This window comes from Catharus ustulatus, chromosome 5 (genome assembly GCF_009819885.2).
Source record: "Catharus ustulatus isolate bCatUst1 chromosome 5, bCatUst1.pri.v2, whole genome shotgun sequence".
In the NCBI taxonomy this organism is placed as follows: Eukaryota; Metazoa; Chordata; class Aves; order Passeriformes; family Turdidae; genus Catharus; species Catharus ustulatus.
Window position 1 is genome coordinate 10,409,836 of NC_046225.1, and position 16,904 is coordinate 10,426,739.

Consider the following 16,904-nt stretch of genomic DNA (forward strand, 5'->3'; position numbering starts at 1 on the left):
CACATCAGTACCAAGTCCTGTACACAACTGAGAGTACATGTGTTTATACATATATGTAAAATTATGTCTGTTTGTGTGTCATTTATTAATAGTACTTCATCACACAAAACCCCTCTTTTAAGGTTCTTGGCTCTTGAATTAGGATTTTCCCCTCTGAAATCTGCTACTGTCACTGGCTGTGCCAAAGGCTGCTGACATAACAGAATTAATCATCATAATCAGGGTAAAGAATTATTCATTTTCTCATTGAAGTGCCCTTGCACTGATCCTTGCTAGATCAATACTCCAGAGCTAATGTGTGTTCCTGTGGCACATTGGGAGTGAGGTCACAGCAGTGCCTGCAGCAGATGCTCAAGGTACCTGCTGTGATTTAGCAAGGTCACTACTCAGTGGACATTTATTTGCTTTGCTTTTGTGCTGCTGTTCACACCACTGAAAACACCTGTGCTGTCAGCCTGTCTGGAAATTGGGATCAGGAATTAGCCCTGCAATGCCTGGCTTTCCAGGGGTCAAAACAGGCAAGTTTAAGCTGATTTAGAGTAATCTGGAGGATTCAGGCTGGAACAGACAAACACGTCAATCCGGCAGCACAGGCTGGATAGGATGTGATGTGTTGTGTTTTCTCTGCTTATTCAGTACAGCTAAAAGCAGGTGCTCTGTTTGGGAAAGGCCCTCAGAGCTTGCTTTCAGGGAAAGTGCATCATTTTGGTTGTCTTAAGGTAAATGGTGGGAACAGGAAAATGAACTTGTATTCTGACTTCATTGAAAAACAGGTCAGGAACAAAATCATGTTGGCTCCATTTTCTTAATTGAAAATCCTGTCCCTGGTTAAAAGAAGTTCTAATTTGAGAGAGGGACAGTTCTGACATGTATCCAGTAATACCCAGGAGTTATGAGTCATGAGTACAGCTTAAGTAGGACTTGAATTAAAATCACAGCAGCATGTATTGTGCCTGTAAAACCTGAAAAAAAAAAAAAAGCTCTGATCACCTCTGTAAGCTCTTTTCTTGCATTTGCTTATTATGGTGACAGCACCAGCTCATAATGAATTCATAGGGTGCTCCTGTAGATTTAATGCATTTTCCTTTTTACTCAGGTGTGATTTAGCACCTGTGACTGGGAGTCTTTTGATCAATCCACTATTGCTTGTTTTCTTTCCAGAAAATGAATGGGAGGATCATGATAATGTACTGAGCAATGGAAAAAGTAGTAGCAAGCATTTTAAAGAGAGCTAGAGGACAAACTTAGAAGTTCTGAGAGTCCTGTTTGTTCAGGCAGAAAGGTATTAGTGTGTCTTGCAAGACATTACATGCATCTGTCCTGGTCCTGATCCTGTTTCCAGAAGGGCCAATGGCAAAGTTCCCATTTATCTAAGAGGAAACAATTCAATAATCTTCAGTATCTACAGCTCATCTTAAATGTCAGGAAGTGTTATGGAACACAACATGAGCATAAGCACAAGTGGGGAAGATAAGCAAAGTTTTTAAGGTGAGGTTAATATGTTAACCATTAGCATGAAAATATTTGTTCTAAATTTCAACAGTTCCACTGGAAAGTGCTCTCAAGAATGAAAGATGAAGCTGCTTAAAGCAGGAAGAGATCAGATTCTGCAAGATGCAGAAGTGCAATTACTCATCTCCTGGAAGTCTTCATGTAATTAACAAATATTTGCTAGAAGCTCAAAGCACATGGGACACAGACAAATTTTATCATCTCCTTTTTTGTAGGTACTTAAATAGAACACACAGTAGTTGACAAAATCACAGCTGAATAGTCCAGTTGGCAGCAGCTGTCTGCAGCTTGGACTCCATCTACCCATGAAGCTGCAGACTAAACATATTTTATGATGCTCCTTTATTAAGATTGTGTGCTGTAAGTGGCTACTACACATGGGAAATTTGAAGCAGGGCCTAGAATTTTAGCTTCCATAAGCAGGCTGGACTAAAATCAGCAAGACAATGCCACAGATGTGAAGAATAATCCATAGAAAAGCCACTGGTTTCCCTTTGCTACAAACAGTAGGTTCACAAGCCTGTACTTCAATATGGAAGGGGGAAAAATAAATTGCATTTGTGCCTACCAAATTAAGGTACTACAGATAAGCAGGTCTGTTGAAAAACAGCTGCAAAGCATGAGAAAGCCTATTGTAGCTATCCCAACTCCTACTATTTTCTAACACTAAAGTATGCTGAAGTGTTTGCTGCATTCTTTTAAATCTCACTTCTTCAGCCTGTGATTCTCACAAAGTGTTTCCCCAATGTAACTGTAATTTGAAATTCACTTTGGTTTCTTTCTGAAATGAGAAATACTGAGTGCCTCAGGGCCCAAGTAACGTTTTCACTTCATCTTGATGTTACGTCACATCTGTTGAAGATTTTCACACTAATTAAAAAAAAAAAAAGCATTAGAGTGTAAAAATGCCAACCTCCCACAATTTCTATAGCAGGTAATACAAGTATTTTACTGCTATAGTTGCCTGTTGCTGTTCCTACTGTTTTATTTTTGGCATAGAGACAGGAGTTGATTATTTTGAAAGTGAATCCCTGCTAGTCAGGCACATAAACCCTTGGGGTGCCTCCAGTCTGATTTAAATTCAGCACCTTATTTTGATGGCAGAGACAAAGATGAGCCCCTGTGAGATTTTCCCACCATCAGGAGAGGTGTGCAAAGACTTAACCCTGGATGTCAACAACAATTCACAGGTGTGCCAGCTCAAGGTGGCAACAACTGAAATGTGACCTTTCACTAGCCGACTTTGGAAGCCTGCAGAAACCCAAATGCATCCTGCCTGGAAAAAATCCTGCAAAGCTGCATCCCATGAGAAGGTATCTGCACTCTGCTTTCTTCCTCAGGAATAACAGAATACGTCCACAAGCTTGTACAGAACTCATTATTACCATTTTTACCTTATTAGAAAACTAATAATCTATTGAGCACAGATTTAAGGAAGAAAATTATATAGGAAGTTCAATGAAGATGTTTCCCTGTCTAAAGCTGAACAGCAAAGCTGTACTGAGTGCTTTGAAGGAAGGGTATGCAGAGGACACCACCATATGCTCACAGTTGGCATTTTCAGCACCCTCCTCTTAAGTCTGGCAGTGCAGGCCAAGAAAGCATTATGCAGAGCTTAACCTTGGGGCTTTTGTTTGCCAAAGCAAACAGAGTCCCTGTGGAGCACCATGCAATTCCTTACCAGGCATTTAGAACATACAACCACTGTTGATTTGGAACATTAAGAATAATTCAGAAGTTAGATAATAAGTTGCATTCCTTCCACATTCTCCCTACTTTCTTGATGCTACATGCATTTCAAAGATCCCCTCCTGACATTTACCTGCTAGTACTGCACGAGAACACTGCTGTGATCTACAATCAAAAGCATTTCTGAGCAGAACAGGGACAACATAAAACTTGGCATGTTCCATCTAAGCATATCACACCTTCAGAAAAACACTGCTCTTTTGTTCAACAGTTCACAAAGCCATCAGCAAATTAGCAGCTTAAGAAGCCTTTCCTGCAAGCAACGTTTCTGAGCTTGGTTTGAGTCAGTAGGTTTTAGTCAACCAAGAGCAGACCAGTGCCCAACATCCTGCTGATGCTGGCGCATGGATTCCTTCCATTCCCTGGGCTGTGTCAGAGCTGCTGCAGCCTGTGTAGCCAGCCCTGCACGCACCAGAGCTCACTCCCAAAGAAAACCACTCACTGCCAAAAGCTTTTCCCCTCCTCTGCTTGCCACCAGCTGCACCATGACCATCACATTTCCCCTGCAGAGAAACCCAAGCGGTCACTCACCCACAGGTCAAGTCAGGTCAGGCAACTCCAGGCTGGCCAAAGCTCCTTGACACCTCTCACCTCACTCACTGCCTGCTCCCCTTGTTATAACCTCTGTGCCACCTGCATCCCTTCAGCAGGGCCCATCTGACTCTGTGTGGGGCAGCTGTGCATGGTTGCTCTCCTCAGCTGGCCTCCAGCATTCCCCACACATGGCAATTCCTGCAGCCCTGGACTGTTGCTGTTGGATGAGCTGCTGTGGCCACTCTGCACATTTGCAGATGCTACATGATCAGATACTGAATCCTGCTGAACCTTCCTGCTTCCTCAGAAGATAAAATGTTGCAGCATAAAGTATAAATAATATTTATCCTATTTAAGATGTGACAGATCTCCTATGCTATGCTATTTTATTAGATCTAAAATGAATTTGCAGATGATGATATATATTTTCTGCTGACCTTGAATTTTTTATCATTAAAATCCTAGCACTCTTGCTACAATGCCTTCATAATATATTAATATGACTATCTCAGCTTCTAGAAAACTAAAATATAACCTCATGGTCTTTTATGTGCTGTAATTTTTTCTTGGGTATTAAAAAAAAAATACAGCTAAATCAGATTATTAACATTGAAAATAAGCCAGAGTCCCTAAAATACCATTAAAAATATCTGAAAGTCTTTGTCTTTTTGGAGATGTTTGGTTCTCAGATAATAACTTGCTTCCAGGTTTATAGAGAAAGTTAAGAGGTTTTCCCACTTGCTCCATGGCTGCTGTCATAAGCTGCAGCCCAGCAGGAGAGTGTGCCCTGGGGTGACAGGCATTGCTGCAGCTGACAGAATTAACATCAGCCCAAGCAGTGATCTGACCCATGAAGTTGCAGGACACAGTGTTTTGTTTCCAACTAAGCTCAGGTCCTTTGGTGAAATACCCTAAGGTGTGAACAAAAGCCAAATGATCTGTCATGTTCTTTACTGGACCAAGTCTAGCATCTGCATTTTGTTCTAATACATGGAATATTGCCAGACTACATTACTAATAAACCTGAGGGTTGTTTTTCCTGTACTTGTCTCTGTAGTCCTTCAGCTCCCCAGGTGCTGAACAGTGCTCTGTGGCTTGTGGTCCTTTGCTCAGCATAATTTCAGCCCTCTTCCCTCCTGCCAAAGCCCCACTGCTGCCCACTCACCTTTAGGTTCAACTGAACTGCAGAAGTTGATGTCTTGTCCAGTAAGCCATGACTGTGTCAGGATGGGCTGGGTGCCAGTGAAATGCAGCCTGTGGACTGTCCTTGGATAACCTCCCACTTGTTCTGAACATGTGGGACCTAAGGGGGAACTGCCTGGGTTCTTTCAGACACACTTGTGACTGTGGCAGTGTCTGTACCATTGTGTTGCCCTTTCCCCAATATTAGTGTTCCTTTTGTCATTAATATTGATGGTTTGGTGTGTGAGATCAAACCTATGAAGCCTTGGAAGTTGCTTTTGCAGTATGGTAAGTGAAGGAGAGCCCAAGTACAATTCACTTCTGTTTACCCAGAACTGGCAGCTGGGAACAGCAGGAGGCAATTCTTGTCTCGAGAATCTCAGCCTAGCACCACTTGCTGGTTCCCAGGGAGCCATTTCTGCCTAAAGAATCAAGTCTAATCAAGGACCAAGGCAAAGAGCACAAGCTCCAGCTGCTTGCAGAGTTCATGTTCCCTCGAGTAATGCCTCTGCTCACAGCCTTGCAAACCCAAGCTAACAGCACACAACATTTCATTCTGAAGCTGAATGAAAAGACCAGCACAGAAAGCTATTTGTTTGCTTTGGTTTTCTGCAGACAGCAGGACTCTCTAATTTTTTGAGATTCAAAATTAATGAGCTAATTAGTGGCTATAGGTTTAAAAACCCTCACTGAAGACTCAGCTCAAATTGCTGTTTGAAGTGCAGGAAATCAGCAAACAATAATTTCCTGTCATTTAAATTACAAGAGTTGTGCAATTGATCTTGGGAAAGTTAGAAATGTGCTGAGATAACAAGTATCCACTCACAGTCCCAGAATCAGAGAATTAAATAGTTTGGAGAAGACCCCTGGGATCACTGAGTCCAACCTTTGACCTTGTCAAGCAGACCATGGCACTGAGTGAGCTGTTTTGTGAGCACCTCCAGGGATGGTGATTGTCCCACCTCCCTGGGCAGCCTATTCCAATGTTTAATCACACTTTCTGTGGAGAAATTCTTCCTGATGTCCAATCTGAACCATTCCTGGCACAGCTTGAGGCCATTTCCTCTTGTCCTGTTGCTTGTTGACTGGGAGAAGAGGCTGATCCCAATCTGGCAATCAATCTTCTGTCAGAGAGTTCTAGAGAATGAGACAGTCCCCTCTGAGCCCCTTTTCTCCAAGAGAAACACCCCCAGCTCCCTCAGCTGCCTCTCACAGGATCTGTGCTCCCTCAGACCTTCCCCAGCTCCACTGCCCTTCTCTGGACACCCTCCAACCCCTCAGTGTCTTTCAGCACTGAGGGCCCAGAACTGGACACAGCACGAGGTGTGACCTCACCAGTGCTGAGTACAGAGGGACAATCACTGCCCTGGTCCTGCTGGCCACACTATTGCTGGCCACAGTATTGATCCAGGCTAGGAAACTACTGGCCTTCTTGGCCACAGCTGGGCTTGTGTTTAGCCAGCTGTAGATCAATTGTTACTATATGAACAATGAAGCACTTTACCTTGCTTCTAATCTGTAGGATCCTTACAATCTGAAAACAGTTTTTCCAAACTCAGCTTTCACATATACTGAGACCTCTGTTGCCATCTGAATTGGAAATTTATGGCACACTGGATCAGCTGTTTGCTGCTGCTACAGCCACACTCTGCAGGGAAGAAGAAACCAATATCATGCTTGACTGACTGAAGGAATACCTTTTAATGGTGTGGAAGATGAAGTAGAAGTGCAGGAGGTGGAATTCCCAGGTCTACTGTATACTGTAATATATTCTGAGGTGTTGGAATTGCATGCTATCAGTCAGTTCAGAGTGATCCTGAGATCTGGTTGCACCAGACATCTGTGGTTATCACTCTTATTTCTTCCATGGAAAGAGAAGTCTTTAATTTCACTCGTGCATTTTGTTAGCCACTGTGAAATATTTCATCATGGCTGAAATGGTGAAAGCTGTTTCTCCATCTGTGCCTGTAAGCCACAAAAGCATAGTTTTTCATATGAATAAACCCAAGTTCTGTAACACTTTGAAGATCCAGAAAGTTTGTAAAATTCTCTGCTTTTACTAATCCCACTACTCCAAACATTTGGATTGCAGGTTTATCCCATTGTGCCTTTATCAGTAGATGAGTAGCTTCTGACCAGATAGTCCTAAATTTGTGCTTCTAAATATTACAGAACTTCTTCCACTGTCAGGAAAAAAGGTCCTTCTGTCACTTGTCCTTTTTACACAGAGAACAGTCAGTTACAAAAACTATGTCACTACCCTGTTGAAAGGATCTGGTTTCAGATCCATCCAGCTGATGATATGATAGCTCAGGTATTAAACTGCCTTTGTGATTTCAATTACCTACCTTTTATATGCCTGGAAAGTAAAGTTATCAGCATAAAACTAATAAAGCAGAGAGTTCTATAAAAGTGGCAAGTGAGTTACTGCAATTGCTTTAGGCAGTGTAACCTACTTCTGCATAGTCACAGATGGGAAAGGTTTACTCGTTGCCTAAAATTTATATGTGCAGAAAGAAAAGCAAGACATGAAAGCAACCCTGTTTTCCTCTACTAACTCAGCTTTTCCTTCTCCTCACTGCTGTCCTGTCCCCCATCCCCTGCCTCCCCAGCAACCAAAAAATCAAATCAATTGCTTTTAAAGGTGAGGGATGAAATGGGACTATACTGTGAAGTGAAGGCGAAGGTAGAGGTGAAGGAGGAGGTTATTAACTGAAATTATATTGCAGCTTAGGGGATAAGAGTAACAGTCTAAAGATGTAATGAATTTCAGAAACCCAAAATGCAGCTGTTTTAAATTGTGTTTTTTATATTTGATTGATCAGGCAAATGTGTTACTTTAGAGATAAGGCAAAAGTTATCACACTGAGAGATGGTTTCTGGTCACACTGTCATCTGGTTGAAAAGATGCAGCACCCAAGGGCTCTGCTTGTTTATTAAAAACATCTGTTTTATTTCCAGAAGAAAAATTAAAAATCATTGCTTCAAAAAGGGTGTGACGGAGCTGGAAAGACAGAGTTAGTTTAAATCTGACGTTACAGGGACCCTGCATGTGATTGTCAGTCACACCAGAGTCCTGCTAATAAATTAGTTAAGCTAATTTCAGCTTAACTCCTGTACTGCCCAAGAGGTGCTAACTGGAGTATGTCAATGTGTGGTTCACATGTGTGGGTTTAACTTCTGCTGAGGAGCCTGATGTCACTGTGAAAGTGGTAAAAACCAGCCCAAAGCAGTGGAGGAGCCCCAGCTTCCCCAGCCAAGGTGATGCTGCTCCAAAGCAGGGTTGTGTGTGGTGGGGATGGCATCATCTCTAACATCTGGCCTGATGTTGCAAGTCTGATGCTGTGTTGTCCTGACCAACTTACAGCAGAGGCTGAAGCCCCTCCTAGAGCAGCCTGAGCTGCTTGGGGGAGTGTGTTTGCTGCACCCTGGGAGCTCTGGCCATGCTGTGCAGGACCCACATGCGTGTGCTCCAGGGGCACATTGCACAGGACAGGGACTGGAAGCAGCAGAGTTGCTGTAGCTTTAGAATGGGGTCACCAGGGAAATGCCAGGCTGAGGCACACTAACCTGTATAAACTGCTTCCTGGGCTTGGATAAGGAAAATTTTCCCCTCACCAAAGAAGAACCCCTGCTCAGGCTTTATCTCCCTGGTGCCAAGATATAAGAGGCAATGGGGAGAAACTGATGCACAAGAAGTTCTACCTGAACACCAGAAAAAACTTCTTTACTGAGCACTGAGCACTGGAACAGGCTGCCCAGAGAGGGTGTGGAGTCTCCCTCACTGGAGATATTCAAGAACCATCTGGACACATTGCTGTGCTGTGTGCTCTGGGATGACCCTGCTTGAGCAGGGAGGTGGGACCAGATGACCCAGTGTGGTCCCATCCTGACCCATTCTGTGATTCTGTTTTTGCTTGAGCAGACAGTGGGAAGAGAGCCCTTCTGCTGGGCCATTGCAGCTTCATAATTCTGCTGGTTTTTTGGATCCCAGTATGCCAAGTGCAGAGGGAAGGATGGAGAAGCACCTGTCTTCAGATGTGTTTAATTTCCCTGCCACTCACAGAACCTGAAGACAGAATATAGTGAAAAGAAGGATTGAATTAACTTTCTTTTCAGCAGCATACTGACTGCTTTTAATGTTTGCAAAGCTTTTGGCTATAGAAGATGTACATGGCTGAGTGATTCCTCTTAGTTTGTAGTCACTGCCACAAAGGAATTCCTCCAGACTCCTTTTCCTTCCTTAGCTCCTCAGAGACCTCTGCTGCTGTCCCTGGCAGCAGACCAAGGGGAAACAGCTTCAGCTGAAGCTCCCCTTGTAGCAACAAAACACCATTGATCAGCCACGTCTGTCAGTGCCAACAACTTTTTGAAGCTGGCACTCTTTCAATGCCTGGCTTCTCTCTGTATTTAAGGTTCAGGTGTGCAATGTAAAGAACTCCCCTGGGGAGTAATTTTCTTTATTTCATCCTTTTGAAAAGAATTCTCCTGCAGCTGACCAGCCCTGAGAACATCCCTGGGTTGTCTTCAGCTGCACTGGAACTTTTTCAGGACAGTCCCTTTTAAGTAAACCAGAGGTATTTTGTATTTATACCTAGGTACTTACTGAGCTGTTGCATTGAAAGATCCTAGTCTTGTTTTCACCCCTGTGGGACATTGGTTTTAAGGAAATACTCTATGCTTCATTTCTCAGGGCTGCAACACAACTTAATGGATCATATACTTAGGGATCCACTCCCATTAATTTCTAGCTTACATTCTCACTCTTTCACAACACCAAAATGTCAGTAGCTTTAGCCTTTTCAATAGAATTACCTCTGAGAGCACACAAGTCAAAAAGAAGGCAAAAAAAAAAAAGATTTTATTTAAATAACACCATCCATGTATTATGTTTGAGCATGGAGGAAGAGTTATATAGAGGCCTTTTCACTTACCTTTTCTTGGAGCAGGCTAAACCCCTCACTTACTCCTTGATGATTGACTTTTGTTTGTTTAGTGTGGCTCTTATTCCTTTCTTGTTCACAAATTTAGCAAGCATGAAAGTTTGCTATAGTTGACATCAGTGGAATTTTATCAGCAGAAAAGCAGACAAAAATGTAAGTACTACTGACAGAAGAGGCAGTGTCTGAAAGAAAAAAATATGCATTTGCTGTTACTGAAATGAAGGAAATTAAACTTATACTTGTCTGTTTGCAGCTATATTCCTTTGAAGCATTACAAAACCCCATGAAAATCTAGATGTTAGAGACTGTATAATCACTTAGAAAGTTAATGTGCATAAACATACATAAAATGATTGTTTGCTTTTTTTCCTGCACAGCCCTTTTACTGTATTACTGTATAAATCAGACCTACTTTATTTTTACTTGCTTAGCTTTGTACTCTTTTTAAAGCATCTCAATGAATGAATACATATTTCTAGATTCTTACAGCCTTTAACTCCAACTTTATTACTGTATTTTCACAGCAAAAAAGGCCTTCCAGACATTTTTCTATGAGACATATTACTGGAGATAGGACTAGGGGATTTAATGGCTCAAAATATGATTTCCAGCCTGGGAGGTGTGTGACAAATCTGAGTGGAAAATGTCATGTCACAGAAGAGCAGAGTCTCAACAGAACTGGAGAGTCCCCAGCCCTGTCCTGTTGTGGTGGCAGCTGGGATAATGACGGACACAGCTCCCTGAGATTGGAATCTTTTCTTTCCTGCTCCTGCCGGTACCCAAGAGCATATGGCCATGGTTGTATGGATGAGATAGCTACAAGTCATAGCCATGCAGAAACCAGGGGAAAAATCACCCTGCTCATTGGAAGCATATGGATCCAGTGAGGCTTGAAAGCTGGGCTACAGCATGCTCTGCTGGCAGCACCTCCCTGTGTGCCTCAGAAAGGCTGATCCTGCAACATAGGGATGGAAAATTATGTCTCTCCCATGCCAAATAAAGTGCTGGTTTAGAGAAAGCAGGACAAATCAGAAAAGGGGATAATGAGCTCCTGCCTCAGGATTATACTCTGAATGTCCAATATCACAGGAGAAAAAGCACAAGCAGGTTAGGGAAATGTTGCAGGGCAGAGAAAAGTCGCGTGCTTACTGATTTTTTCTTCTAATTGATCAGGGATCAGTTAGTTAGCAAAGCCCTGTTTGTCTGTGCTGCATGTTGTGCACTCAGAGATGTTTTACAGACACACAGCATCTCTTGTTGCAGCAATGCCTCTGGCTGTAGACACACGTGGGACTGGTTCTGGATGTTCAGAAGGGGAAGAAGAAGTATCACCTCACTCCACGTAAGACAGCCAGCCTGAAAGGGACTTCACTTCTGAAAGGGACTTCAGTGAGAATATGTGTCACAGCGGTGCTTGCCAATGGCACAATGGCTCTGCCTGCAATGTGGATGTCTGTCCAATGGGCACTGAGCTAAGACCAACAAAATACAAGACACACAGGCCACTGAACAGCTTCTGATGGTAATGACTTCTGATTGCCACTGGCTCGAGCTGCAGCTGTATTTTATTAACACTGTGTATAGAGTGAGTAGAATTCCAGATGGAGTACAAAGTACCTTTTCTCTTGTTTTGCCTGCAATTGCAAAAGCTTAAATTGTACTTGTAGCTGTTTTATGATTGACCTTAAACAGCACATTTGCTACAGTGGAACATTGCAATTTGGAAACATCACACAGAACTGGTCGATGATCTCTATGATGCAAATAAAAATAGTGCCATGAGTGTTGAAATAGATGTTTCTTTCCATATTGTCTTTTCATTTTTATTGCTTCCCTAGGTCACTTGAAATGAAATTGTCCTTCACAGGTCAAGCTATGGCTGCTTTGCAGGCAGCAAAAAAGGCAGTGCTTTAGATCATTGGAGATGTTACAGCAATCCAAATGATTTGCATTTCTGAAGGAAAAGCTTTTATTTCTGAACTGTTCACCTCTTATTGATCTAAAAATGTTCCTTTTTTTTTTTTTCCTCCTCATGAAAATGCCTGTCCTCAGAATTGAGAAAATAAGACACATTCCTAGCCTTGATGTGCCACCTCTCCATCAGCTCCCTGGGGAGCTGCCCGCTGCACTTTCAGTACAAGTGCTGGTCATGGAGGAAATGAGCACTTTGAGCAGTGAAGCTGCACTGGGACTCAGTGGATAAAGAGGAAGGAAAGAAGGTGGAAGACTCAGCTCAGGGACCAGATGAGCCACTTCCAGTCATGGGAAGGGGGCTGCTTCTGCTTTGTCAGCTCCAGAGCCCAGGAGCTTTTTATGAGCTGGCTGCTGGCAGGCAAAGCTGTGCAGCCTCCGCAGAGTTTGAAGTGGATGTTTAGATCAGACAGGAGACACGATGCCCTCACACCTAGACTCCCTTCAGCAGGCTGACACAGTGCCATTTTGGGATGTGATGGGGACAAGAACTGCAGATATCAGACTGGTGGCACCTGTAGGGGCTACACCTCCACTGCATTTTCTTGCCTGAGTCATCTGTGCACTGTGTTCTGCTTTCCTGCTGGGTTCCCTTTGGTCCAAGACAGAAGCATCCTTTCCTCTGGGAAGGGGGTGGCTGAGGCTGAGTGATGTCTTTGAGAAGGCTTTCCTTTCCTGGGGTGTGTTTATATGGCTCTTATTTTCAGTCCTTGTGGTGGCTGTCACTGGTGCTGCCAAGAGTGGCCAGGGCCATGCCCCAGGCAGTGCTGGCCTGTGGAGTCAAAGTCAGGCTCAGGAGGCAAATCAGGATGCAGGAAAAAAGTATATGGCAAAAAGTTAATGGAAAATAATGCCTCATTGCTCACAGAGAGGTTATTACATTTCTAAGGCATTTATGAACAAATAAAATGCATCTACAGCTGGAGAAAGAGCTTACCCTGCACCTGCCATGTTCCCCTCCCCACCTTCCAGCAATCCTCTCACTTATTAGCATTTCAACACTGCTTTTCTTTGAAGTACAAACTGTATTTTACTAATATTATTTCCACTCATGCTGTGGAAATGAAACTTATGACAGTGTTGATTTCTCAGATCTCCTCAGCATCTTTGAAATTTGCATTAGATTATTCTAATCACTTAGCCTCGTTGTATATATTTACACAAGCACTTTTGATGTTTAAACAGATCAGGCTGCGATGAGATGTGCAGGGGGAAATACATACCCCTAAGGAAAGGAACGCTCTTTTTTCTCAGACCACATCTTCAACTAGAAGTTTTCAGATAAACCAGTGGGTCAGTGCCTTTGGGACCTGAGGGAATAACTGCTAGACTGGGAAGATGGAGGGATGGGCTCTGCCTTCAGCAGCAGACAGCAGAGATGGAGCGGGGTTGGGCCCCTGAAAATAAGAGGAAGGTGGTGAGGACTCATCCTCTGGCACCCTTTACCACCAATGTAACCTGTGCTCCTGGCCATCTGACAGAAGAGATTGTCCAGCCTGAGCCCATGATGAATGAACCCATATCTACAGACACAAGATTCTGGGGACTGAGCAACTGCCAAATTCCAGCTGCACTGAATTCAGCAGGAATAGAAAATTGTCCTTCTTTGGGGACAGCAAAAAGCCTGGGACTGTGGTGCAGTTGTGGTAGCTCTGACCATGACCTCCAGGCGAGTCCTGCAGGACCTGTGCTCCTGTGGGCAGAAGGCAGGGTATCTGGGAAGCACTGCAGCCATATGTTCAAGTTAATCTATTTTCAGGGCTGGCTCTGTGAGATCCAGAATGAGACGCAACAGGAGCAGCCTTTACACAGGAAATGTGACCAGGAGAAAGTGGTGGAACAGGCCAGACAAAGGAGAAAGATTTCTTGAGGGCTGAATGAGAATATTTCTACAAGATGCAGGATATTGCCAGCTATCTCACTATGTGAAGTTTAGCTTCACAAAGACTGGGGATCATATTTCTATTTGCAGTTCTTGAGGTATTGTAAAGGAAGAATATTCTGAATTATGATGTTAACTTCATTTACAATGAAATCTGGAGAAAATCACCCATTACAATCCCTGTATTGCCATTCACTGAAGAGTTCAATTTGAAGATCCTTGTGGGTTCCTTACAAAGAGAATATTCTGTGTTTTTGTGATTATCCAACATATTACCCTTAAAGACTGTAAAATCCATGACAAACCATTTCAACAGTTTTGATTCTGCAACTTGAGGTGGTGAAGTCTGTGGGTACATACCTTAAAAAAAAAAAAGAGGAGCCTGATCCAAGAATATGCACTTCCATAAACTCAATGATGGATGAGAGCAGACTTTCTCACTCACACACTGAAACTGATCTATCCACTTAGACATGAAAATAACATGTTTTGAATAAGTCAAACATTTTGAATAGTCACCAGTGAGTACAGCTTTCTCCAAAGGCAGAAAAGATCTTTTAGCTCTCCTAAGCTTGTAAACCATGTAGAGTCAAGTAGAAAAACCAGAACAAAATTAAAATGCTTGCTTTATGAGGATTCACAAATATAAAGAGGGTTTAAAGATAACATTTTCACCTTCATAACCTTTTCACAAGCAAAAATTGGTAGGAGCAGTGCTCTCTACCTTCCTAGAACTACCTAAAACAGGGCAGCCAAGGATGAGCTGGAAGAAGAGTGAGCTCATTGCCAATGCTGGATGGGCAGTCAAAAAACTCCTACTGAACTCTGAGGATGCAGCAGAAGGAGCACCTCAGGGCTTTCATTCTGGCTGATTTATTTTGTCCTTATTCCTAATTCACGAGTTACATGCCTTGCTGCACTGGTGAAGAGATAGTGTGACCCATGTGAGACAGCCAGGAGAGAGAGAGAGAGTGGAATGGCCATTTCCCACCTTAAAGGACAGGAATTTGTGAAGCAACCAGCATCACCATGAGATTCATAACTTTCCTCCCCCACAAAATTGTGTTAGCACACACAGCAGTACTCACATGGGGGAAACTGATTTCAACAGGACCAATTTGACTTATGCTCCAGGTACTGCTTCAGGTCCACATCTGCAGAGGGAGAAATGCATTTTGGTGCCTATCCAACATCAGTAGAACCTCCCAAGATGGACAGGCTCAAAATATATTAAGCTTTGACATCTAGTTCAATTTTTGGAAGCAAATTCTTTAAACAAATATTTATGACTAGGAATGAAACTACAAGTGCTATGAACAGCTTCTGAAGTTAGTTTTGCTCAAATTCTTATTCCTAATAAAGGCACAGATAGTGCCTATGCTAAGGAAGAGTGAATGGAATGGTTTGCTTGTGAAGTTTCCAAGACCAGTTATACTTTCTCCTGAAATAACTTAAAGTGATAGGAAAAACTCCTCTCTTCTCTTAAAAGAAATGTATCCAAAGCGCATATTTTAGCATGCTTCCTCCCTAACGATTTCTCAGTCTTGGAAAAAAAAAGGTAAGTTTTTCCAATGGCTTTCAACATGCTTGTGTGTCTGCCAAGTGTTTTTGCATCTGACAGTCAAACACTGCTGGTGAGAACCATCGGTTCCTTCAAGGACTTGACACTGCAGCCAATTTGTGTCCCAAGTGACAGCAAAAGGAGGTGACTGGAATCATCATTTTGTTAGATTTAGTCAAAAACATTCCCAGAAGAGGCAGGAGGGCATGCTGGGAATTGTCTGATGAGCCTGCTGGGAGAATAATTGTGTGGCTGGCAGTTTGTTTGCATCATCTTTTGTAGCACTTTTTTAGTGGGGTTTGTGGCATTAGAGCACTCAGCTTTTTGAATAAAAGAATCTTCACTGCCATTGTCTCTTTAGCTAATTCCCAGATTATGCAGTCTTGGGTGTGCATTCCAGGGCTGCTTCTGTAATACAGGAGATGTTAGAAAACTAAATCACATTTTTCAATATTTCCATTCTTACTTGTGATGACATTTTCTGCCCCATAGCTGTGATTGAATTACAGAGTTCCCTGTTCTGATTGCAATGCCTACACAGACATTAGGCCATTTGTGTTTTAATCATGCTTCTTTGAGCAGGATGAATATCAAAATTTTCAATAATTTTTTTTTGGTTAAAATTGCACATATAAACTTCAGTGCTTTTTTTTGTTGTTTTTGTTTTTTGGTTTGTTTTTTTTTTGTGTTTTCTCTGGTGGGTGTAGCACAGGGCCTTCCAGCTCTGGGTTATGAATGCAGATACACAGCCATGTGTCTCTAGATGTAAATACACCGAGGTGAATACAAAGGAAGGAGGAGAAAAGGAAGTAAAGGAGGTGAAAATTACCACATCAGAGCCTTTGGCTGCTGTATAGGGATAAAAATGTATTGCCTGTGACTCCGCTCAAATGAGAATCTGCTCTTAGAAAGTTTACTGCAATCTATCTTGTCTGTGCACTTGGGGACTTCAGAAGACTTTGCTGGAATGAGGCTGGAAAAAAAAAATTGGATTGTTGGCCAAAACTTAAAAAAAATCCCATTTTCTTGCTATGGGAAGGTTATTAGCATTTTCATAAAGATGACTGAATTGAAACAAAAAATCATCTTAAAAGCAAAACTACCTTTGATGAGAATCCTGCACAAAGCACAATAAAGCAGGAAAAGGCCTGTGGGATCCTATTTTCTTCTGCATGTGCTTCCCAGCTGCTCTCTTTGCTAATGGCTCACCTGGGATGTGTCTCCTTTCCAGCAGCTGAACTAGGGCATCTTAGGAGACAGCAGGGACCCAGAGATTTCCTAAAAGGAGAGCAGTTTCTTGAAGGGGGAAATCACACCATATCTACTTCACCTTGTGGTCACTTGCCCTGCAGAAATATAACTTGACCCACCAGCCAGAATCAGCCTCAGCAACCTGCTCCTGACAGAAGTTAGCACTGGAGAAAAATCCCAAGATATTACCTTATGGACAATGAAGAAATGATAGCTTTATGTAGAGAAAGTTGCTATTCTTCATTCCATTCATTTGAAATTTGTCTTTACTCTGAAACCTGAGGATTTTTATCCCTTTTAAGTGTTTAGTAAATTAAGG

At 42.6% G+C, this 16,904-nt stretch overlaps 1 long non-coding RNA gene across 1 annotated transcript; it reads right to left on the minus strand.

Moving 5' to 3' along the window:
* Window positions 1–8,768: 8,768 nt before the first annotated feature.
* LOC116996717 lies at window positions 8,769–16,642 on the minus strand. The gene is made up of 4 exons (XR_004418009.1): window positions 16,544–16,642; window positions 14,862–14,927; window positions 9,912–10,102; window positions 8,769–9,046 (listed from the first exon to the last, which is right to left on the minus strand). It is a non-coding gene; the product is annotated as an uncharacterized LOC116996717 (long non-coding RNA).
* Window positions 16,643–16,904: the final 262 nt, after the last annotated feature.